Here is a 24429-nt window from a genome sequence, read left to right as displayed (position 1 = left end):
CAGACCATATAGATTACTTACCCAACCCTGAAGATTACAACAATGATACCTTCAGCATGCTGATCTGTTGAATGTCCTGATCACCAGGATGATGGCAACTGGTACTTGGTCAAGTTACCAAAGCCAAAAGAGGACAGGACCTTGGCACAGCCCTATAAATACTATTTAGCTATCCCTCCTTCCCCTCACTTCACAGGACTTCCTTTCTCACCTAACCATCAACATTACTTCTTTCCTCCAATCATACCTGGCTTTACCTTACAGTAACTTGGCAAAAACTACATATCCATAAGCAAGGAGATAAACCTGTCTGGCTGCAAGCCTCCTTTGCAGGCTTAATGGATTGCATTCTTTCAAGTGGGCTTCATCTCACAAAAAACACAATTATAGCATGGAACAGTACCTTTTCTTTTAATTGTAGTAGATTGTTCTTTCTTTTCTGTTTCAATTTAGGGCATTTCTTAAAAGTAAAACTAGGAGATGTACCTATTGTTTTACCCAGTTCTGGCATAGCAGTTAGTATGTCCCAATTTCTCCATATGATATCAGTAACACCACTAGTATTAACACTATATTTCATGCTGTACCTAAACTTAGTGTTGTTAGTATGACTTTGGTTAGTTTGTGGATGTTCTGACAAAAAATACGGTTTAGCTCTAGCATCCTTTTCATTAGTTAGACACTTCATTCAAAAGAACTTCATCATAGCCTCTCATCTGAAATTCTTGTCTTAACATATCCAGCTGTTGGTTATATAATGTATCTGTAGTCAGTCTACTCACTTTGATATATTTACTATCCTTTTAAAAACATGACCAGGATGCATACTGCAAACATGGAGAAATCTGCTAGCCCAAACTTCCTTCCTATAGATATTCATTGATATCAGCCCATCAGTATTTTAAAGTGCTATATCCAAAACCTAAATCTCACAAAATTTGTAGTACTTTCCAAGAATTGAACATATTCTTGTAGTTCAGTTTCATCACCCTTCCAAACCAAAAAAATATTGTCAACAAAGCATTTAAAAAATATAATTTTATCAGTATAATTATTTGTTGAACCAAATACACACATACACTCCCATTCATATAGGGCTATGTTATCATAGTTCTTTGCTATTGGTGTACCCATAGAAACACCCGATACTTGATTGTACAGCTGAGCTGAAGAAAGGAAAACACTACTTGTTAGTACAACATTTAAGAGAGGACAAATAATTTCTATTTTCCCATTTGAGAATGCTGTGTTCTTACACAAATATTCTCTCACAGTCTGTATGCCGTATTCATTAGGGAGGACAGTATGCTATAAGGAAATGCATGAAAAGAAGAAACAATCCACTAGAATTAAAGAAAAGGTACTGTTCCATGCTATTTTTTGTAAACATTGATCCTTCTGTTACTTCTGAGCATCTACGAAGAAAACATATTTATGAATTTGATTGCTTTGCTATTTGTAGCACAGAAAATCTGGTTTATTTAGCTGTATGCATGAAATCACTAGCTGCTATATAGGTAAATCTAATAGAAATTTTAAGGAAAGAATTTCTAAATATCTTTCAGAAATTAAAAGGAATATACTTACTAATTCCTGGCTAAGCAAGGATATTTTCTTAACATAAGAGGTGGTGATGTTCTAAATGCCATTGAACTAGCTGAATACAGGTGGATTTTAAAACTGCAGGCTGACCTTGCACCTGGATAAAATGCTTCAGTTATCTTAAAATCTGTATTAAAACAAAAGCAAATGAAACTGAAGTGAATGTTGCTATTGACTGCCTGTATCTGTTCTGCTTTTAAAGTTGCTTTTGAATGTACTTTTTATATGTGTTGCTGTGTCTTTAAACTTTAGGTTCTCTTATCGGATGATGGAATCATGTGCTGTATTTAAAAACTCTGTATTTGAACTGTGTTTTATATGCATTGAATAAGGGATTATTCCCCAAAACTCTGCTATTTGTATTTGGATTAAAGTACATGCATTTTTATTTCTGCTGTTGAGATCCGTTTTGTATTCTTTTTACTATTTGTTTTATTTAACCTGTTCATCCATCTCAGATTCTCAGTTGCACTCCTTGAAACTGACTCCAAATTACTGATAGTTCATAATCTTAACATATCAAAATACAGACACCCAGAATGTAGACAAAATCCACATTAAATTTATAGCAAAAATTCACCAACTCTATGCCTCTAATCAATTTGCACTGAAAATACACTACCATTGGACATGGTTTGTCTGAATGGTGATAATGCTACAGAAAGGGTTCTTGTAAGGTAAGGTGCAGGGTTAGGATTATGACAGGGATTAGGCACATTAAGTGTACTGAAGACAAAATGGATAAAGTGGATAATCCAGAGAATAGAACAAAAAGATAATCTAACATTCATGAGGATTCCTGACTCTGTGAGGATCAGTTGAGAGCTTTAATAAAAACGTCATAAGAGATAAATCAATATGTCAGGAGTTTTCCATATGAATGCAATGGGTGCATTATGTGGTGCACAACAAAGCCCTGATTGTGGACTCGTTAGGCACTCACTGCATACTTCCAGTCATTTTGAAATAAAGAAAATGGTTTGAAGGAATTCGGGCAGCTAAAGGCAATATTATACAAAGGTATGAATATTAAGACAGAAGGAGACTAATCTCCTACCCTGAAATTGCAAATGTTTTGGGCAGGGCTGATTGTTAGCAATGAAGTGAAAGTATAATTCATTCCCTCATGGCTGGCCTAACCAGATAACTGGTACTGGTGTGGGGAATGATTACCTGATATTTCAATACTCCAGACTTCTAGCAGCATTAGTTACATTGAAAACGTTTAGTAGAATTAGGAGGCAATGGATTAGTAAACAGAGCATAACCAATTGGCTAACAAGTCAGAAACTGAGAAGAAGGGCTACTCAGTGTCTGAAGAGCATTACTGGATTGTCCACAGGATACAGCTACTGCTGTAGGAGTCCATGGCAAGAGAGGTCCCAAAGGGATATTTCCTTGGAGGACTTTGGAGACAGAGATTAATACTGCAGATCCCTAGAAGGACTTCAGAACTTGATTAATCATTTTGATTAATGGGCATAATAAAGGTAAAAGGATGAAAGTTTATAATGAACCTTCTAATAATGAACACTTCAGTGCTACAGGCAGTGGACTGCAAAACAGAGGTGAGATAACTTTGTACTGCTGCAGTCAAGTTCTGAAGTTTGTGTCACTCCCAGAAGACGATACTATTACATACGTAGTTTTCAGTGAATGCTGAACTTCTTAGTTTTGTACGTAATATTTCTTTGTTGTACTTTGTATTTATCTGGTCCAGGTAGGGGAATATGTCATAATGTTGTATATGTAATTGTTTAATTAGTCAGGATTACCTGCCATTTCAAAGGATTTAAAATACTTTTACCAATGCATTTTTCACTGAATACTTATTTTGTTAGTTTTCTAAATAACCCTTAATTTCTACCATTTTTATTTTGCTTGAAACAGCGAAGAAAATGTTTTCATAATGGTGCACCTACAGAGGCCCAGAGCTATCTCACTGGTTTAGGGAAACTGCACAGTCAAATATTTTTGTAAGCCATAATGAGAACAGCTCTACCCAAATGGAAGGACCAATATAGAGAAAGGAGACATTTTTCTGAAGTAAAAGCCAATACTGAAGAACTCTGGCTGACTAAGTTTGTAGATGATTGCAAACTAGGAAAAGTCATTCAATCCCCAAATGACTTAGCCATCTTGTAGGAAGGTTTGTGTCAAATAAACATCTGGTGCCAAAATCATGGACTGAAAATAAATGCCAGAAAATGTATTATTGTATCCTCTGGGAAGTCATCTACCCCAGGGACTACAACATTGACAATGCATCCTTAAGAGTTGACCCAGTGGAAACATATGTGGACATTAACCTAACTTTTGAATGAAATGTCTGTAAGAAAGTCCTTCTGTATTATACATCTTATAAAGAAAGGGATTGTGCCTAGCTCTAGGAATGTCATTGCCCCCCTTTATTCAGCCCTCATTGGGCCATTTGTTGAATAGTGTGCCCTCTTTGGTATGTATCTATCCAGACCCATGCAACAACTAGAATGTATATAGAAGTACCTTACTAAAAGGATACCAAGTCTAAACAACATGTCCTACATGGACAACTCAAAGCCCTTTCACTATACTTGTTATCATACAGAATGCTAAGAGATAACCTGAGTCTTGAATACAAGGCATTCTCCAACACTGATGGATTTACTGTACATCATTAGGTAAAATGGCATTATAAATACTCATTATAGGAATCTAAATCTCTTCTGCAACATTAACAAAATGTTTTGGAGGGACAGGTATGTCTCGCAGAAGATACTTATGCTGTCAAACAGATTCCCCATCAACATAAAACAAAGTTTATCCCTGTCCATATTCAACAGCAACTTAGATCTATGGAAGGGAAGTAGTAAATATGCCCCAGGACTGTCTCCTGTACTACTAATGGACAGAGGCATCTGCTAAATGCTTTATCCTGTGCCCTCAAACTATCTATGGTATGATCCCAGTTATTCCCATCAGGGGTAATATATAATTATTGACCTTATGATGGGTAAGTTCAGTCTATAACCAAATGGGATCAATTATTTTGAGTACAGAAAGGGAAACTGACTTGGCTTAAACTAGCCCTCAAGGGCAGCTAGCCTAGTACTTACCTATTAACCTATAGTTCAGCACCTGTCTATGTATGTTCTATTAGAATGTATCTGAAGTGGAAGGACCTACACTTCACAATGTTGCTTTGTTAGGAATGGGATTAGATGAATCAAAAACAAAAGCGTTCATCTTGTGTTTTGGAATAAAACATTTTCTATGGCTATCTTGAGATTTTAGCGTTTATTTTGTTTTTCTGTGAATTCTTGGTTTTATCAGCATTTGTTGGATTTGTTTGGTTTGTTTTTATAATACTATGGCTGCAGTTGGGCCATTAGGGTCATAAGCCTTACTAAATGAAGTGGATGTGAATGCACTTCAGTGTACTGTTGGAAATCTTACACTTTTAATCCAATAGTTCTCTCAACACTTTGAGGATATTTAAACAGTCAAATAGCAGAAAGGAGGCCAAGCTTTTATCTAACCATCAGGTTTGGAGGGATACTAGTACACCTAACCCATGGACTACTAATTTTTGGACTGCTCCTACTTTTTTACCTCATACAAGTGAAAATATTGCTAGCAGTTACCCTCTGGTTTTACAGGAATGGCTGCAGTCCAATTTCAACTTTACAGCAACTCACAAAAGGAGCACTGCTACTCTTGTGAATCAATTGAGTGAGCATGACTACAGACTGTTAAAAGTAAAAAGTTATACCTTCAGAATGCGTATTTTTCTGAGTCAATTAAAGATAACAGAGTGCTGGAGGGTCTCCACATATGGTGGATTCCTACTGGCTTAATAACTGACTCACTTATCCATAAAGACCTGCTGGTAATGTTTGACTAGCATGGATGTGAGTACTTGGAGCTGTTAATAAAATATAACTGTAAAGTAATTGATGAACTGGTACCAGAAATCGGTGCATTGGATAATCTAATAACACATCATTTGCAATTTGAACAGTATAAATATGAAATGAATGTATTTGTAATAACATTGACAAGCATATTCAAGTTATCTGCAACAGAAAAATTTATAAATTAGAATGTGATAGGCATGACAATTAAATTAATAAACCCTATCCTATTCCCCCAACATCCCAGGTTTGGGGAAGGAAGTTTTCTAATTTTTCAACTACTACTACTTATAATTCTCATCACACAGTTTCTGATAAGGAACAGCATCAAACAACAGAAGGGGATAATATAGCAATAACCAATGACATCGGTGTGGTATATTGAAATTTACCCATGGTTGGTATGGTGAAGCCCAAGTGATTAAATAAAGCCAACCATGGGTAAATTTCAATATACCACAACCATGGAGTCAGTTATTACTATTATACAATGACATTATTTAAGAAAAAAAATACTTACTTTTCTTAAATAATGTCTTTGTATAATGGCACATTACTGTTCTTCTGTGGCTGGTGGTATACTGCTTCCTTGTGTTGATGTACTGCGCATGCGTATGGGACTTGAGTTCCCATGCATACCCAGTACATCAGTGCTTGGGAAAGTAGGCAACGGACAAAAGAAGATTTTCATAGATTCATAGAATAGTACTAGGCTAACTGTTCTCTTGGGCCATTTTAAGCCTAGCCATTTACCCCATGTGAGAATTAAACCCTGCACCTTGTGTTTCTAAGGTAAGCACCCTAACCATTATGCCAGCCTCCCACCCTGTTGCTCTGCTTTTCCTTTCTTTCTTTCTTTCTTTCTTTCTTTCTTTCTTTCTTTCTTTCTTTTTTAATTAAAAAAAAGTTTCAGGAAGTTTAGGGTAGGAGAGAGACAAAATGGAGGAAATACAAGGGAAATCAGGTATGTGTCTTCAGTTTTAAACAACGTACCTGATTTCACTTGTAATTTCTGCATGGTGTCTCTCTTGTATGTCCAGAGTCCGGACTACAAATTTTGTTTTTATTTTTGTTGAAAAAAGTTAAAATTAAAGAATATACCAAAGGAAAAAAGTCCGGGCGACTGGACCTTTTTCCATTGGTATATACAACAGCTGGTTGGGCTGGCCAGTAAGAGTGCTCATTTTAGAATGTTAATGGTCAGTCATTGTATAATAACCAATACACCACTGACACTTTAGAGTACCACCCCAGGTGCTCAGAAAGAATAAAGGAATGGAACCAGGACAGTCAATGACGTGGCTGGAACTCACCACAACCTGCATAGAGGAGCCACCTTCAGTGGCAGAATCATGGACAGAAAACCAGGAACTGGAAATAAATCAAGGGCACATTTTTTCTGATATGACTCTAGCTACTTGCCAAATTGTTACTAATGCTAAAAAAAGCTTTTAAAGTATATAATTGTTCAAACTTTCCTACAGACACAAAATGCAGTGATCTTTTTGCTAGTTGTCTAACATTTGTACCAACAAAACAGCAGATATAGCATATGTGTTAATGGATCTAAAGGAGTATGTGAGGAAGCTGAACTTTAAAATGATTTTTAATGAAATGGGAATTTCAAGCACATATAACCCCTGATTCATCCTACACTTCAAATATTTGAAAAACTGTGTGAACTTGACATACCTAATTCCCTAAGACTGAACTATAATAATAGAGGGATATTAAACAATATGTCAGTTGCTGAACATGGTTTATTAACAGATATGATAAATAGTGATTTACATGTTAAGAAGCCAGATAAGGGGGGAGGGAATGTGGTTATAGGTAAGAATGATTACATAACTAGAATGACCATGATGTTATCTGAAGATGCATATAGTAATGTTTCTTTAAATGAAGTAAGCATGGCATACAGAAGAATAAGAGGCAAGTTGAATGACGTGTTTATAGAACAGCAAATAAATATTGATGAGTTTAATTATTTGAAAGTGGTTACCTCCACAGACACCATTTTATATGGTATTCTAAAATTTAATAAATGCATATGAAATCCTTGTATGTGTCCTACAGTTGACACCCGAGGCTCCATTACACATCCATGTGGAAAATTCTTGGATGAAAAATTGAAACATTTGGTTTTCCAAGAGGCCTAAGTATTCTTGTCATTCTTGGAATTAATTAATAGCCTAGAATATAAGGAGAGGTATATATTTATGACCATCAATGTTAAGGATCTATATACTGTCATACCCCCACTGCTTAGACCTAGAATGGTTTACTGACTTTTTAATGGACAAAGGAATACCACAAGACAGAATTAATTTGTATGAAATGTTTCTGGATATTGTACTGAGAAATAATTTCTTCATATCTGAAGGAAAATATTATCATCATTGCAAAGGGGTAGCAATGGGGTATGCTTATAGGGTCCTATTTGCTAATATTGTAATGACTGAATTGGAAAATAAATGTTTATTTAATAGCAGTTATATGAGTTCCTGCAAACTTTATTTATGATATCGTAATGATATCTTTGTTGTATGGGATGATAGTAATGAAAGAATAACAGCCTTTACAGAACATAACAATACTACAAACGATTTTTTTCACTCTACATAAGAAGTGAATGAGGTGAATATAGCCTATTTAGATATTTGACTATGTAAGGACCTTATCAGTATAAGGTTTGCATCTCAAATTTTTAGAAAAGCAACATATTCAAATGTCTTTCTACACTTTACCAGTGCCCAAGCCATATACAGAAGAAGGCAGTTGTAAAAAGTCAATTTGTAAGAGTGGTATGAATGGCTACACTCGATTATTTCTGTGATGAATGCATGCTCCTAAAAGGAATGTTTAATACTAGAGGATATCTAAATGCCTTTATACAAAATCTGATGTATGAAGTAACGAATAAAAGAGAATGTGGTTATTCATGCCTATTCTACATTCCCAGTCAGACGACATAGTTAGAATAACAAGGATGCAGGACACAAGTATAAGTAATGGAAATATGGCTAACAATAACCATAAATGTTACAAGAATGCATTCATTACTATGTGCAATGCAGATAGTTTATTAGATGGGTCCTTGAAAAAAATGCTCAGTTCTTAAGGAAGGCAGGCAAATAACACAGAAATTAAGTGACAAACTAGTTGTGGTGTATAGAAAAGGTAGAAACATGAAAAATATATTGGATGATTTCTCAAAAACTATAAGTAGTAGTAAAAACGAACAAATAATGGCCAGTGTGGGAGATGCACTTATTTTAAATACATACTTGAAGGTGAACAATTCAGTATTAATTCACAGTTGTTTTAGCTATCAAGAAATTATAATACTGCTGGGGTGGTGTATATGGCTATGTGTCAGTCTTACCCTAGATTCTACACAGACAAGACTAAAAGAAAGTTAAAGAATAAGGTGTACAGCTATATGACATTAAGAAGTAAGAGGCAAACTCCCTTTCCAAACATACTCAAGAGTATCCAAGATATGATTTTAAGTTCAGCATTCTAACAAAAGTGAACTCAAGTATAAGAGGGGTCTATATTATAACACTGAAGTCTTAAAACTTAGAATGTTATAATATCAAACCATTTAAATTGAAAGGTTATAACATCGAACACTCAGAATAGCGAATTTTTTCCCAGGGAAAAAATTTGCTGTTCCGACAAACATACACACAACACAAGCACACCAAAATAAATAATCCACACACATACACTTCACAAAACCCTACACTAAACCATACATACACTACTAGCTATCCACTTACCTTAACCCAACCCTAACCCTAAGGTCTGTAACTACCGCACACTCACCTTACCCGCTCCCTAACCCTAAAGTCCCTAACTATCGCACACTCACCTTACCTGCTCTCTAACCCTAAAGTCCCTATCGCACACTCACCTTACCTGCTCCCTAACCTAAGGTCCTTATCGCACACTCACCTTACCCACTCCCTATCCTTAAGGTCCCTATCGCACATTCACCTTACCCGCTCCCTAACCCTAAGGTCCCTATTGCACACTCACCTTACCCGTTCCCTAACCCTAAGGTCCCTAACTATCACACACTCACCTTAACCCGATCTGCTCACACACTTACTTTAACCCAGCTTGTAACCTTCACTCCACAGTCGAGGAAATAGCGAAGCTGCAGAAATGGCCCACCGAATACTTTCCCTAGGAAAATATTTGATATTCTGCAGCTTCGCTCTTTTCAGCATTCGGTGCATAGGGTTCGATATTATAACATTCAAAGTTTTAAGGCTTCAATGTTATAATATAGACCCATATAAGAGAGGGCCTTGGTCTCTCCTATTAGAAAAAAAGGGAGCTGTACTGGCAGCTCCACTTTAATGCATGGAATCTGCCAGGGTGAATTTTTATTTGATGGTTTTATACAAAATTTGTTGTTTTAAATGTAAGATTTAAACAGGAAAATTATTGTAAATGTATTGTATTTGAAAGCTCTGCTTTTCAAAAATGAATTACTGTTTTTTTAAATGTGGCTTTTAGAAGATGGTTGGCTATCACATAATATATTCTACCATTATGAAAGTAGTATAAAAACTGGGACTTTAACTAACTGAGTTATCTGAAGAAGTCTGAAATGTTTTAAAATGAAAGCACTCATCTTGTGTTTTGGAATAAAATGTTTTGTACGGCTATCCTAAGCCTTTAGCATTTTTTTTCTGTGAATTCTTGGTTTTACCAGCGGTTATTTTACTTAGACGAATCCTGTTAGATGAATCCATTCTACTCCCATATTGCAGCATCATGTTTTACTTATCACAAAATTTGAGGATTAAGGAAGGTTTCTACTTATCAAAAACTGCATGGTAGTATATTTAGAGAAGTTTGACTATGAGGGCATAGCCTCCCTCCCCATATGAGTGGTACAGGGAAGGGGCTTGTCACTACAAATGTGTTTTTGTTTTACTAGTAAAAGTTGACGTTCTCATGTCACCTTTACTTATCTGATGTTTTGTGATGAGATGTTAGTAACTTTGATTTGTTACTGAGTAGTTCTTTTTTAAAGAACATTTTTATTAATTGAGCATATTTACAATACACACACACACACACACATATGTATACAGAAAGGAAGAAATTCAACATCATATCTTTTTATACAGCATTAGATAAACATTGAATCCTCAAGGTAATCCTATACAATTAACAGTCTTGATATTTCAATAGCAACATTTCAAGGCTATCTCAACCACTAAAAGTCTTAGTATGATTTATATATCTTATTCTTTTTCAGTTTTACATAGTATTGCTGTTAAATTAAAAACATTCTTTGAATGTAGGAAAAGAGTTTGATTTCCAGTTTTTGTCATAACTTTTCTAGCAACTGGCAAAGACTCCAGACTAGTTTTTGCCATTTGACTTTTACAGATATAGGAAGTAAGCCATTCATTAGTATTATTGATTTAGTTAAAGAACATTTATCAGACCATATGTCCTTAAAAACATACTTATCTCTTCCCAATATACAGTTCATTTTTCACAAACCATAAACATGTGTGTCCAATCAGCTTTTACATACTTACTACATCTCCAACAAAGTGAAGAAGTAATTTTAATACAATTTGAGACTTTATAGGGAGTAACAAACATTATATGTATATATTTCCACATAAAAACCTTCCAGTATAAACTTGAAGAAGTTTTACTAACTGATTTATGTAACAAAGTTTTATTCTTACCATCTATTGAATCACTCGCTCCACTACAATGTAAAGCTTTCTAGAATTTTGCATTAAAATTATAATTATTATTTATAATTAACTTATATAATATGACAGGCTTCCCCAGTAGGTCAAGTTACCTTCCGTGATAGCATTCATATATTCATCTAATGATGGAATAGTGTTCTGCTCGTCTTCACTCATATTATCTACACATTCATTTCATTTCTTCCTGATTGATAATATTAACTTGTTTCCAGTTATCAACTAATTCACTAAATTATTATTACTAATCCATCTGTTTAGTGCTTTACCTAATGCCAGAATTTTAGCTTTGTTCTATTTACTTGTATCTTCTATACCAGACATGCAGTTAAAATCCCTTGCTAAAATTAAACTACCCTTCCAATGACTTTGTAGCAAGTTTAAATGATCTTTAGCCACTCTTGCACCCATTTCAGGGATCAAGTGCATATTAGGTAGTGTAATAAACAAAATAACCAAGTTAGAAATTGAAAATAGAAGAACTTAGATGGCAAGTTTTGACTGCATCCTATGTGTTGCCTGGCCTTAACGAGATAGTGTCTATCAAATGCTGCCTTAAGAAATTAGCACTGAGGAGGTAGCTAAATTTCATCTTAGAGAGAGGTGTGTTTTTAACGTTTTAATTTTTAAAAACCTGTTTATCATATGGTTTTTATGTGCCTTTATGAATGTATTTTCTTGCTAGCTATTTTTATATAGGTTGCAAGTGTTTTGAACTGTCCTGTATCCTAGACTATATTACTGTCTTAAATTAGATGGATTTCTTCCCGTTTTTCTCCACTTTCTTTTGAGTTTATAAGAGTTGCATTCAAAGTTTTTAACTGATATGATTTTAAGGTATAATTGTTTGGTAATTGAATTATTGATTTATTTATTGAACATGTTTTGCTATTTAAGGGATTCTGTAATTGTGTTTAGTTGTCTGAAGAAGGAAGTTCACTGAACCTTCCGAAAGCGCTAACCAAATAAATTTGGATTGTCTTTTGCCTGGAGCTGCCTAACTTGGTTATTTTGTTTATTTAGTTTGTCCGTTTTGTGCCTTTGCGTATGCACATTAGGTAGTGTATAGAGTTTGCCATTATATTCAATTATTACAAAGTTAGTTAGTTAGTTAGTTAGTTAGTTAGTTAGTTAGTTAGTTAGCTAGATAGTTAGTTATTAACATTTGGTGACCAGGAAAGTCTGACTGGGTCAAGAACCCATTTTCCCAGAGGCCCTGGGAGAAAGGCACCAAAACAAATGCAGACATTAAAAGATTCTACAGTTATAACTAAATATTACATACATTTCAAGAACAAATACAGATATTAATAGATTTTACAGTGATACATAAACATAACATACATTTCTAGGCATAATACAATTAATCGTGTGAATAGACAACAGTATATAGTAGATTGTAACAGTTCAGTCTACAATTCTAGTTTAGAGTTTTAACTTTAGTTACAAAGCAGACTAAGTTATACAGAAGGCATAAAATATAGTACTTTATCTTTGTAAGTGTAAAGGATAAAAGTTTAGTAAGGGTAAGACATAGGGAAAAGAATATGAGTGTATAAAGATAGTAGTAGATGTAAGGGATTATTTAAAGTGATGAGAGATGGTGGGGAAGTTAATGCGTATAGCTATTCTATAAGGTATAGGAGAATATCATAGTGAGAGATTGGGTAGGGAGGTTAATGTGATAGATATATCTTACTAGCACACAAAATTCTCTACCAACCTGAGGATACCCCTTCACTTAAGAATGTGATAAAACCCTACTGAAACTTAAGGCCGCTGCACTCATCTGATAAACTGTTGATACAAACCTACAAAGCAAATAACGTAGCCAGCGAGTCCCTTTTTGCCAACTACGTTGGCAAAACTTGGAATTTTCTGCCAGACAGTCCTCCCTCGTATCCTCTCCTAGACTCTTCAAAAAAGGCCTCAAACAGTATTTCAAGATGCATTGGCTTTGTCCCTGCACTAACTCTGATTAAACTCTATATTTTACTACACTATCTAACCAGTACTGCTAGCATTTCTCAATCAAATTGTGATGAACCTGTCTTTTTAAGACGACATACTGTGCAACTTGAGAGTCCCTATCACTGGCTTCACTTACTAACAAGTAATCATATTTGACTCTGTCTGTGAATTTTTACAATGGATGTTAGTGGTGTACTTTATCCCTGTGTAATGTTTATAACTTTGTACTTTAACTATTGTGCAAAACTAATTATTCTATAACTGGATCTTTTCTCCCCGGGCCTCTGCTGAAAATGGACATAAATCCAGATCGACTATCCCGGTCAACAAATGTAAAATAAAAATAAATAAAAATAAATATGAGTTATAGAAGAAATATTATAATGATAGCTTTGTCAAGAAGAAGGAGGTCTAGTAGATAAGATGGGAAGATGTATTGGAAGTAGTTCAGGAAAGGTGGAAGGAGGAATTAGAGAGAGAAATTAAAAAGAAAATGCCAGGTGATAGGATAGGAAGAGAGTTAGTGAAGGCTAGAGGCAGCAGGGGAGGGAAAGAGGAAGTCAGGGGAGACAGATTAAGTATGGTAGTCTTTAGTTAAGAAGCAAGGGCAGATACTATTGTTGAGAAAGTGATTTTTAGTGTAAGTTTGTAAGTCTTAAAAGAATCTAAGGCACTGATATTTGAAGTTTTGCAATGACATAGGAGTAGAAATTGGGGCCAGCTCTTTTGTTAGATTTGTATGTATTTAATAGAATGTTTGTGGAATGGAGACTTCAGGATGGGGTGTACAGATGCAAGGTAGGTTTTAAGGCAGGGCAGCTGTCTGGTTTGTATATTATTTTGAAAGCAAGAGATAATTGTACAAAGTTAAGATAATGAGAAAATTCTAGCCAGTTTACTTTGTTAAGGGCATAACAGTGGTACATGTGGTAAGATACACCAGCTGTTCTTTAGGGACATATGGAGGTTGGTGAAAATGGGGGCCCCATACAGGAGGGAAGGGAGTAGGAAGGTAATGGCTAGTGTTTTTGGTGGGATTATCAATGAATTGTTTGTGCCTATAAAGTCTGCCAAGTCCAAAATGTGTTTTTCTAACTGTACTAAGTATATGTGTGTTGAGGAGATGGAAAGAGTACTTTGAGGGGTTGATGAATGAAGAGAATGAGAGGGAGAGAAGGTTGGATGATGTGCGGATAGTGAATCATGAAGTACAATGGATTAGCAAGGAGGAAGTAAGGATAGCTATGAAGAGGATGAAAAATGGAAAGGTTGTTGGTCCAGATGACATACATGTGGACACATGGAGGTGTTTAGTTGAAATGGCAGTGGAGTTTCTAACCAGATTATTTAATGAAATCTTGGAAAGTGAGAAGATGCCTGAGGAATGGAGAAAAAATGTTTTGGTACCGATTTTTAAGAATAAGGGTGATGTGCAGAGCCGTAGTAACTACAGAGGGATTAAATTGATCAGTCACAGCATGAAGTTATGGGAAAGAGTAGTGGAAGCTAGGTTAAGAAGGGATGTGATGATTAGTGATCAGCAGCATCGTTTCATGCCAGGAAAGAGCACTACAGATGTGATGTTTGCTCTGACAGTGTTGATGGAGAAGTACAGAGAAGGTCAGAAGGAGTTGCATTGTGTTTTTGTAGACTTAGAGAAAGCATATGACAGGGTGCCTAGAGAGGAGTTGTGGTATTGTATGAGTAAGTCGGGAGTGTCAGAGAAGTATGTAAGAGTAGCACAGGATATGTACGAGGGTAGTGTGACAGCGGTGAGGTCTGCGGGGGGAGTGACAGATGTGTGAAGAACGTGGAGGTGGGATTGCATCAAGTATCAGCTCTGAGCCCTTTCTTATTTGCAATGGTAATGGACAGGTTGACAGACGAGTTCAGACAGAAGTCCCTGTGGACTATGATGTTTGCAGATTACATTGTGATCTGTAGTGAGAGTAGGGAACAGGTGGAGGAGACCCTGGAGAGATGGAGATATGCTCTAGAGAGAAGAGAAATGAAGGTCAGCAGGACTAAGACAGAATATGTGTGTGTGAATGAGAGGGAGGATAGAGGAATGGTGAGGATGCAAGGAGTAGAGGTGGCAAAGGTGGATGAGTTTAAATACTTGGGATCAATAGTTCAGAGTAATGGTGAGTGTGGAAGAGAGGTGAAGAAGAGAGTACAGGTAGGATGGAGTGGGTGGAGAAGAGTGTCAGGAGTGATTTGTGACAGATGAGTACCAGTAAGAGTGAAAGGGAAGGTCTACAAGAGGGTAGTGAGACCAGCTATGTTATATGGGTTGGAGACAGTGGTACTGACAAAAAGGCAGGAGTTTAAGCTGGATGTGGCAGACTTAAAGATGTTAAGATTTGCACTGGGTGTGACGAGGGTGGACAGGATTAGGAATAAGTATATTAGAGGGTCAGCCCAGGTTAGAAGGTTTGGAGAAAATACCAGAGAGGCAAGATTATGTTGGTTTGGACATGTGCTGAGGAGGGATGCAGAGTATATTGGGAAACAGATGCTAAGGATGAAAGTACCAGGTACCAGGAAAAGAGGAAGTCCTAAGATAAGGTTTATGGATGTGGTGAGAGAGGACATGCAGGTGGTTGGTGTGACAGAGCAAGATGCAGAGGACAGGAAGAAATGGAAACAGATGATCCACTGTGGAGACCCCTAATGGGAACAGCCAAAAGAAGATGATGATGACTAAGTATATGTTGTTTGAAGGTAAGTTTATTGTGTATAGTGATACCCGGTAGCTTTGCCTGAGTTAAAATTTCAAGAAGATAATTGTTGTAATAGTTTATGATGTGACACTGTATGAAAGGCCTTTTATAGGTCTAGTAGGATCACTGACAATAACTGGCCAGCGTCCATAGCTTTGTTCACAGTATCTGTGAAAGACAGTGGTGCAATGGTAGTGCTATGTGCCGGTCAAGAGCCATGTTGGGTAGGTGTGAGGAAGTTGATATCTGGAAGACATTTTATTAGTTGTATGCGAATGCACTTTTCAAGTAATGTAAATAATGGGGAGAGGATAGAAATGGGCTGATAATTTGTTAATTCATTAGATTTTCCTCCCTTGTGTAAAGGAATTATGATAGATTTTTTCCAGAGTTTTGGGACATCAGATTCTGTGATGGCTCTATTAATCAGAATGCTAAATGGGTAGGCTATTGAGTTTTAAATATTATGATGGAAGGGTGTCCGCAGAGAGGGAGCAAGGTTTCAGCTTGATAAGCTGTCTCTCAGACAGTCTGAGTAACCACCTACCAACCTATCTAATCAGAAGTCAAACCTATCTAGTAAAATCCACCACCTATCAACAAATTTATTGTATAAAATCCTTTAACCTCAACAATTTTGCTGCTGCTCTAGCAAGTTGTAACTGGCACCAGTTGAAAACACTTAATCTAGATGACGGGCATGTTATGGTGGTCTAGTATGCTGAGGAATGTTGAGTTAAAGTAGGATACTACTTTAACTCAAAATTCCTCAGCATACTAGACCACCATGCACCCCACAGAACCATAATAATTAAAGCTAACTATGCCCCATGGTTATCCAAGGAAACTAGATTTCTACTACACAACAGGGACAAAGGCTAAGTTAACTGGAAGAAAACAGGTACCCCTACTGAAAAACTAAAATATCTGGAGCTTAGAAATAAAGCAAAGAAAATGATTAAAGGAGACAAAACAAGCTACTATCACAACATTCAAAATTAAACCAATCCTAAAAAAAATTTGGGCAACAGTCAACAAAGTAGTCTACCCAGGTAATGCTAACACCCCTGCCCCTTCAACCGTTGACAGCTCTACAAACATAGCAACTCAGTTCAACAAATTCTTTACAGAATCCATCCTAACTCTCAAAAGCCTTTTACTGCAATCAAGTCACCCAAAGTCAATACCACTGTTCCGAGCTTCTCACTTCAACCTGTCCCCATCTCTACTGTTAAAAAAATGCTTAATAAACTAAAACCCACTGCTCTCTCTGCAGATAGACTACCAGCTGAATTCTTAAATACTGCCATCAGTGCAGTTGCATACCCTGTAACAATTGTCATTAATCGCTCCATAGCTGAAAACCTAGTCCCCCACCTCTGGAAAATTTCATACATTACCCTACTCCACACAGGAGGCATCTCCAAAGAACTTACCAATTACTGACCAACTGACATACTCTCCCCCCTCTTTAAAATCCTTGAAAGGTGCGTACACACACAAATCATGACACCTACCTATGAACCTATTCCTAAACTCTCATACCTACTGACAAATACACAACATGGTTTCAGACCATCAAATAGCACTACTACAGGCCTTATGTCTTTCACGCAGACAGATAATAAACACAGGAACAATGAAAAATATGTCTCAGCTGTATTCTTAGACCTTTCCAAGGCCTTTGACATGATTAATCATGATAAACATATCAACACTCTCTCAGAAATAAACCTAAGCTCACCAACCATTTCTTGGTTTAGAAATTACCTCACAGGCAGACAGCAGGCTGTCAAATGGCACCATGAACTCTCCCCACTACTACCAGTTTCACTAGGAGTCCCACAGGGATACATTCCTGGACCACTGTTTTTTTCTATTTTTACTAATAATCTACACACTGCCACACTTCAAGCATCTGTCATTCAATATGAAGATGATTCCACATTAATCTGTACTTCCTCCTCTCCCCAGGCACTGCTACAGCAAACACAATCCACTTTTCCTGCTGTAGAAAAATGGCTCTCTGAATCAAAAGTAATATTAAATCCCAACAAAACTCAGCTATTATCTTTCCACCCACACAACATTCTACTCATAACATTGCATTCAGCATCACCTCCAGTAATAACACAGTAATATCTCCTGTTAGTCACACCAAACTTCTAGTGGTTGTTATAGACAGTAACATGAAATTTGGCACACATATATCCAATACCATAAAGAAAGTATATAAAAACTTGCCAGACTATATAGAAACAAGCAATTCCTAACTGACTCCACCAGATCCACTATTGTACGCACCCATCTCCACTATGTTGTACACCTCACCAATCTTCACCAGTCACAGAAAATCTGATCTCTCCAAGCTGCAAGTGTGTTATAATAAAATTGCCAAATTTGCAACTAGTACCCTTCACAGAACACACCACTGCATTCCCCTTAAAACACTTAATTGGATGGAACTTCCTCACCTCATTCTTTACAATCAGCTTGGACTAACTCACAAAATTCACTACCCTGATAAAATCCCTGCTCTACAAAACATACTACACCCTAGGACCAAAACTAGACTCCGACAATCTAATCTAAAGCTTCTATTAGATGTGTTCAAAGCCAGTAATTACGCTGGTATAGCCCTCTATAGTAACTCTACAGCCAAACATTGGAACAACCTTGCCACTAACATTTCAGCCATAACTTCTACTGTCTCCTTCAAAAAGGCATTAAAATCCCACCTACATCAATCATGGCTCTGCAACTGTGACAACCCTAATTAAAGCATTATACTTCCTTTGGCTCTATCACTCAACTCTAACCCAGCACTTTACTTCTCCCGCTAACATAACCCCTTCCTTATCTAACCTACCTGTATTAACCCCCCTCATCCCACCTTCCTATGACAAATTGTTCTACATCCTTAACCTATAAATCCACCCCCTCCACCCTGGCTCTGCATTTGTGAAAATCCCTGAGTATTCTTTATACGACATGCTTCACTCTAACAGCCCCCCTTCTCTCAGGCTAATACTTCCCCAATAATGCACCCCTTTCCTTCTCTCTCGTACTTTCATTTACCTCTCACCCTCCTTTTGCATTAACTTGTATTTCATCCTCATTATTAAGTTCTTGTGAGTCAGCATAGCATACTAGACACGCAGAACATATATAAACTGCTATAAAATCAGAAACTGAATACTGTATGCAAATGTATCTAGTTTTTATACTGTTAAAGATTAGCTTACTACTGTATACTGTTCCTACTGTATTTCAAAGTGTCTTATGTAAACTAAACTGTAAGATAAAAAATTATATATACTGCATTAGGAGCTTTTCTCGCCAGGCCTCCAGTGAAAAAGGACCTGTGTCCAGTCGAACTTTCCCTGTAAACAAATGTAAAGTAAATCATAACTAAATAAATAAGAAGTGCATGTATTAGTAAGGTAGGTACAGACTGTGGGCAGAAGACAGAAAGTAGATGATGTAAGGCTAACTGTAGAAGTTTGATGAAGAGGGCAGGTATTCATACTGGGGTTACTATTAAATGTGTCTGCTAGGATTAGATTTTTCATAAGGCTGGAGCTTGTATTAGGTGTGGAATAATTTATAAGTTTAAGTAAACTATCAATGAAGTGGGAGTTGAACATGTGAGCTATTTGAGATGACACTCTGTCTGGGTCTGATGATGGGTTCTGTGAGGTTCCAGGAGTAAGGTGTGCTCTGATAGTTTTCCGGAACTTTTTAGGGTTATTCATTTGGCTGGATATTTGTTGATAGAATAGAATAGTTGGTTGGTTTCATCTTTTTTTCTAAGCCATTCTTTCTAGGCTTGGTCTCTAGTTAGCAATATTTGTTTTCTGTTTTGTTGTGAGCCAGGGAATGTGTTTTATTTTTGTCCTTTTGTTTTGAAGGGGAGCTAAGCTGTTAAGGGTGTGTCTAAGAAGACTTTACTGAACTGACTTATAGCATCTTCCAGTGGTAAAGTTTTTAATCGGGACCAGTTTATAGCTTTTAAGATATTGTTAAATCGCTGTGAATTTAATTTGGTTAAATATCTTGATGTTTTATAGGTATGGGTTTTAGGCCCATGGGGGGGGGGGGGCTATAGGTATATGCTGGTAAGTGGTCACTTAAGGTATTTGGGAGAGTGCTGGAATTGGAGCATTGATGGAGATCAGCTACTAGGATCCAATCTGAGGTTGCCCCTAGTTTATTATTCTTTTCCATTCTACTAGGGCTGGTGATAAGTTGTGTAATGCTGTGAAGGTATATACAATTTACAGGGGAGTCAGTGATTTGATCTTGCCAGATGTTATTTGTATCACCCATAATAATAGCTTCATTGGTGATATTATTGGTAGTCCAGAAAATAAAATCTTATAGTATTAGGATATTTTGGCCAAGAGGTATACAGATTACTCACATGCATGTTTAGAATTGTTTATTTTGTATGGATGCCAAGAGAATTTCTGCATTACCAAAATATGGAACAGGTTTGGAGAGTGGGGTTGTTACCAAGGTGTTACAATAAATTAATGCTATATCATCTGATTTTTTAAGAGTTCTGTCATTTCTTAAAATATTGTATCCTGGAGGGACTATTTCAATATCCTGAATTCATCAAAAAACTAGACAATAGTTATCATGCGCTACAAATAGTTAATATAATATGATATAAAAGTTAAAAATAATAAAAGACTATTAATTTAGTTATATATCTTGCCATTTAAAATTATTCACCCTGTTTCTTCATAAAAGTTTAATAATCCTCTTCTATTACTCACAAATATTAAATAATCCAACAAATAGTGTAATATATACCTAATTATGAAAGTATAAATTATCTGTTAAATATTCCTGAATTATTCACTCAGTCAACATTATTATAACTAAATCTCTAAATAAATAAGTAGAACAGAGTAGAACCCGAAGAGATAAAGATATCTGACAACTTACTGGTGACAGGTAATCTATCATACTAAACTATTATACAAAAGAAAAATCAATGCACATATATATTTATCATGCTAACAGATATATACATATTTATAGATCTAACAAAAGCTCTGAATTAATTTTAAAAATACAAAAGTCTACATCTTAAAATTGTGTAACACTCAACATGATAAATATCAAATTATTTAGAAATTATTTAGCTTATTAAACTAATAAATACAATTATGTAAATTAATGAGGTCAAAGAGAAGAATGTCTTGCTTTTCTATGAAGTCAAACAAACTGCAGTCTGTATTATCTTTTGCAATATGACAAAAACACTCCTTAAAATCATTAAAAACTCAGTTAAAAGTCCTATCTACTCATATGCCAGCTTTGTACATGTGATATTCTTGGATAATCTCCATACCCTTACTGTCACCCCTCATTTATGTAAATGGCCATAATACAGCCACTTCTTCACAATCTCTATCTGACTGTCATCCACTCCTCTCCACTACTACCTCTATTTCCCCTTTTCCTGGATATCTTCAATATTCCTTCATAATTTGTAACCATTTTCATCCTATAATTACTTCACTGTTTTCTACTCACTATCTATTTACAGCTGATTCCATTTGAAGGTAATTAGAATCTTATAAGCTTATAATCTTATCTTAGAATCTTATAAGCTTGATATTAGCTAATAGTTTACTGTATTCTTATTTTAACTGTCATATCTTGCTGATTTACTGTTCTATGTGTGTACATTCACTACTCTGTGTATGTACATATATTATTTTTTGATTAATTATATTATTAGTACTCTATGTATGTATGTGCATTTATAATGTAAATTTTATATAACTGCCATCTACTCATTTTGCAAAATGAAGCATTTCTCCCTGGACCTTGCACCCAGTTGAGATTTTCCTGGTAAATAAAAGCAATAAATAAAACTATCTTGAGGGACAGATGGATTGAAGAGAGGGGGTAAAGTTAGAGATAAATTTATTGATCAGTTTGCAATATCTTCTGCCTCATTGTAGGTAACATCATTCACAATCAACTCACTACATTGCTGTGTTATACTTCTGAGATTACTATCATAACTAAAAAAGGCCTTCTGATTATCTTTGTCTTGGGTAGCTATTTCAGACTCAAACTTGGCTTTGGTGGATGTTATTAAACTCCCGATTTGTTTATTTCAGATCAGGGCTCTATCATTCTGGAATTACTCTTCTAACTTCTGGTCAGAGTTCTCTTCTGTTTATTGTAAAGTTTGTTGATATTATGGTTTCACCATGTGGGTTTGCTTCTGGGGTTTGCCCTGCACTTGTTGCTACAAGGTAAATTTACACATATGCAGCTGTTTATATGCTGCTATGGTGTGGTGGTGTATGCTTCCATATATTCAGTGGAATTAACTGGGACATGAAAGGAGTAGTTCCCTTATTAATCAAATATTTGCAGATAAAGCACAGAGAAGTGCTGCTTAACCACTGATACTGCATGGAGTGGTCAACATGGTGGCCAATGATTCCAGAACATTATTATCTGCAATGACCCTGTCATGTCACTTTGGTCAGTGTCTCTTGCCCTGTGGTCTCCTCATACACATGACTGGCATCAACTATGTCACTCCAGGATTGTTCCATTGGGTGACTCACTGGGGAAAATGTCAGGGTCTGAGAAACTTATTTCTTCCTGTTCCTCGAGTTCACCATTACTATTAGAATTCAGTTTGAGAAAGTGGGGCATTAAGTTTATAGGGAGTTGGCACCTTCCTGAGTTTGTAGCATGTCTTCCCTGTGGAAAATCTGTTTTGTCATTCAGGGAAATTATCTGTCAGCTTTTTTGTGACTGCAGCTTCTGAGAGGAGTTTAAACTTGAACAGTCCTGTTTTCTGTTAGTATGAGTTCTCCTACTATAAGCACTTGCCACCTCTGCATAGATTCTTACCATGGAGGAAGACAGGGATTTTTAAAAGAGTTCCGCTTCCTGTAGGGAGTAGAAGGCTACCTGTGCTGAATGCTAAGTCCCTAAAAAGTGGCAGAAAATTTGGACTGACCTTGTAGCCCATATTTCTTAACATACATAAGAATAGCACTGTTTGCTTTCTTTTTTAGTAAAGGGTGGTGCTATAGTCTAGCATGAGCTTTACTGTGTGTCCTGTGATCTTTATCTGAGAACCTCTCTCTTTAAACATCTTTAAGATATTTTTTTCTGTCATTATAGTCTAAACATTGAAAAATGAAATATTTAAGCTTACATTTCCAAACGTGTGACTGATTCAGTGAGCCCATTCTATAATTGGGGATTGGAAAATTGTAGAAGAGTGCAGACATCTTCTTTTAATGAATTGCAATGGAGTATCTCCTTCAACTGATTCTGGTTTTCCAATGATCCTTACACTGTTCCGCCTAGCACAATTCTCTAACTCATCATTGTTCAGTGCAGTCCTTCTTTTTCTATGGTTCTTGCAGTTGTTGGGAGTGTACAGCAGTAACAGACTTCTGATCCTTGAGCATAGCATGGTGTTGGGCCACCAGCAGTTCAGTATTTTTGCTTCATGTGCTGCACTAGTAAGTTTTTATTTTCAGGCCGTTCATGGCAGTCCATTTTAACAAAACAGTTACAGGCTCAAGTGAAACCCTAGTGCCTCTCACTTTGCCAGTAATCACATTATTTTCATCTGCCATGACTAGTGACCAAGTGAGATGTGGAATCTGTTATGTTACCTCATTCAGCTTCTCTTTCCAGGCTGGTCATTTTCCGATTGAAAAGGCAAGTGAGTGCAATCCCCACACTAAACAAAACACTGGGAGTAGCAACAAAAAGCCTAAGTATGCAACAAAAAATGTAATAGGCCAGCAAACTGTGTACTCACATTTAATCTCCCATGTGTGATCCCATCCATGCTAGCATTTTTTAATGTATGCAGATGACAATACATTGTTCATGAGGAGCTAGGTAAAATGTTCAGGAATGCTTGAGGAGTCTAGTGTTGTGTCATGTCTACAGCATACCATGAAAAAAGACCAACAATGTATTGCTGGTACAAAGATGAGACATGACAGGCATGCTGGGATTGACAAAATAGTAAGTATCTGAACCTGGAGATGGACAACTCAATGAAGATGGCAAATGACTGGAATTTATTCAAAAAGTAAATAACTGCTTACCTAAGGATGACATTAAAATAACTCCCTAGTGAGCAAAGTTTATGCATTTACATTCATAACAGTATCTTTGATATTTCATGCAGTGTAAGAATTTAATGGTGCCTCCACAAAACCCTACATTAAGCTACTGCAGGAGTAAGTGAAGAAATGATTTTTGTACTCCAAGAATAATAGGCTAGAGAGGGAGTAACTTAAACCCTGCCGAAGAGAAAGGAGGTGAGACTCCAACAATGGCCCATGTAGACAATGGATTATTATTCTGAATGAGTGGATAAGGGACACAATTTTGGGAAGAACAATTGTAGGTGAGTAGGACATGGGACTGTATGCATGTGAATTTTCTACAGATGATACAGACTGTAAC

Source organism: Protopterus annectens, chromosome 14.part0, assembly GCF_019279795.1.
Source record: "Protopterus annectens isolate FY-2018-M chromosome 14.part0, PAN1.0, whole genome shotgun sequence".
NCBI lineage: Eukaryota > Metazoa > Chordata > Ceratodontiformes > Protopteridae > Protopterus > Protopterus annectens.
Note: the sequence above shows the minus strand (reverse complement) of the source record.